We start from the raw sequence: 2,852 nt of genomic DNA, 5'->3' as shown, positions 1-2,852 counted from the left end.
TTAATATAATCAAAATAATCCCCTAAAGACCTGCCCATAGAACACCTAACATAAGCAATAACTTATTGAAACACTATGGCAAATTGACAATTAAAATTTATCATCACAATCATTCATTAATTGTGGAATTTTTTAAATCATTTCTTCACTTATGTTTTCTTCCTCAGGCACTATTTCTTTGAGTTCAAACATTCAGATGCCCTACCACACAGTGTTTTGTATGTATATTAGCAGTGATATTATCATTTCAGTCATGGTGCTTTTATAATGTATATTTTTATTCATCTATCTAGATTTTTTTTCAAACAAGGTTTACTCTAGAATGATTTATTTTATCTTTTAAAGATTATATCACTAATGAAATTTTCTGTAATTTTCTGTAAGGAATGCAGCCCTTTTACTTTATTGGAGATGGGTTTAAAAGATGTCTTTAAAATCCTGTTTAATTCTGATATTTGGATCATATCAAGACAAGTTTTAATTAAGCTTTTTTTTAAATTAATGTTTGGTTTTCTCCGTTGTTTACACTAAAACAATTTAAGTTGTATTCTAGACATTATGACAATGAAGCTGTGAATTATATGGTTCCATATGTTTTGTCAAAAACTTATTTGCATGGGCAACCACTTTTTAGAGTCCATCTTCAGGTACTTTTTCTTGGGTGCTATCTCTGATCGCTGTTCAAGTGTTCTGTTTTTGTTTAAGCTGCTTTCATTTTCTTTTCTTTTAAATTTATTTATTTATTTATTTATTTATTATTATTTATTTATTTATTTATTTATTTATTTTTTGTCTTTTTTGAGACAGGGTCTCTCTATAGCCCCGGCTGGCCTGGAACTCACTATGTAGACCAGGCTAGCCTCGAACTTATAAATCCACCTGTCTCTGCCTCCCAAGTGCTGGGATTAAAGGCATGTGCTACCATGCTCGGCTCATTAAATATGAAATTTTCAAGTATCAACCAGAGTTGTGGAAAATATTTTGAAGAGAATGCTTAAAATACCTATTTTGGGTCATCGAAATTCATGGTGCAAGTGCAGCAGTCTCTCCTTTTAACGGGTCACCACATGTCAACCTTGTAGTGAAGTTTTTTGAGAATGATGTCCAAATTCAGTATGATCCGTGAGGATCAGAATCTCGAGAAACTTGTGTCTCTGGCCCATCAGATTCTGACTGGGGACCAGGGAAAAGACGGTGGGGACCTAAGTTCACAGAGAAGAATATGTGGGACCCCACTTGAGCGAACCACAGATTTTGCAGCAAGCCGCACAGCCGGAGGAGAGTTTGAGACACAGGGCTGGAGACGGCCAAACTGCGGGAGCATGCCAAAAGTCTGGGGCCAGGATGAATCTTATAGAAGGATAAGGGGTGAACCACCCTGTAAAAGGCATGCAAAATGGTTAGTGCAGACCACCAAGCAGAGGTAGTAGTGGACTCTGAGAGAGAATGTTTCACTAAAATCCAAGAACAAGAACCTTCCAGTAAGGCGTACCATGGCTGACGTCATCATGGAGAAACTCACTGAGAAACAGACTGTCTTGTCAGAGGTGTCAGGCTTCCCTATGCTAATTTCCCGGTCCTGGAGGTTTATAAAGGGGTCCTGGATGTCTACAAATGGGTCCTGGAGGTGTTATCTAAGTACTGCAGCGGGAAACTACCCAAGGCTTTTAAGATCATCCCTGCATTCTCCAAATGACTCAGACCCTGAGACCTGGACTACAGCTGCCTTGTACCTAGCCACCAGGATTTTTGCCACTGACCTGAAGGAACTCCTCTCTCAAAGCTTCTACAACTTTGTCCTTTTCCCTCGGGGTACAAGATCACATTGCTGAAAACAAATGACTCAACTTTCATCACTATGTGGCACTCAGTAAGGCCTTGCTCCAATCTGGGGCCTGGTTCAAAGGAATCCCGATCCCACTGTGTGAGTCCAGCACTTCTACCTTCCTAGAACTCATCATCATGGGTAGCATCATCCCCACGTGCTCCATCCTGTGTTGTTGCACTACAGTGTGGCTGTGCTGAAGATTGAGATGGAATTCTGTGGTTCCAACGGCATCTTCCTGTGCTACCAGGTGCTGGATGCCCTTGTCTTCCACTTCCTGGGCTTCCAAAGAGAGAGGCACCAGCTGTCCTTGCCCTGGAATCAGGGCCTCCTGGCATTGACACAAAGCTACAAGGCCCACTTAGCCACAAACCAGAAGGAGGCTCTGCATGAACGGCTCTAGCTGCAGCCCCACCCACAGCTTTCCCCTGAAATCAGGCTCGAGCTTCAGAGCATGGTCCCTAGAGATGTAAATGTTCCTGTCACTGTGGAATGAGACCAGTTACCTGTCTTGATCCAAGGGGTGTGGGAAAATGCCAAGTCCTCTGTTGGTGACAAACATGGTTAAAGACCTAGACCAGGGCACTGAGAGGCCACTGGGGCATCTGTGACTTCAGTCCTAAGCAGGAGGACTGAGTCTGCCAGGCTCTCTCTCCCATTTCCAGGCCTTGGTCCCTGCTCACTTTCAGAAGCTAACTAGAGTTACCCAACTCCTGCATGCCCACACCCAACTGGCACTTGATGTGAAGGCTTTTTCTCTGAACTGATTGTGTTAGGGGTGGGGATAAAAGCAAAGGCAGGTATTTATTGAAAGAAAATCTATTTTGCACCTTCCTGTTTGGATTTTGAGCAGACTATTTAGCATCCATTTTATTCTTAGTGTCTGGGAGTCTGGGATCTCCTATCCAGAAAGGCCCCGTGCTTCACCACTGAAACTCAATGTATGGGGCTAGTCTAAAAACCAGGGAAGAAGAAGCCTAGTTTGTGAATTTTCCCCAGTCAAAGCTACACATCTCATGAGAGTAGT

General features: G+C 42.3%; 1 pseudogene; it reads left to right on the top strand.

The window, feature by feature from the left end:
- Positions 1 to 1,221: 1,221 nt before the first annotated feature.
- LOC103744866 lies at positions 1,222 to 2,321 on the top strand (annotated as a pseudogene).
- Positions 2,322 to 2,852: the final 531 nt, after the last annotated feature.

The sequence above is a fragment of the Nannospalax galili genome, unplaced genomic scaffold (assembly GCF_000622305.1).
Source record: "Nannospalax galili isolate Female #2095 unplaced genomic scaffold, S.galili_v1.0 scaffold303, whole genome shotgun sequence".
Lineage (NCBI taxonomy): Eukaryota > Metazoa > Chordata > Mammalia > Rodentia > Spalacidae > Nannospalax > Nannospalax galili.
This window is presented reverse-complemented; position numbering and strand designations above follow the sequence as displayed.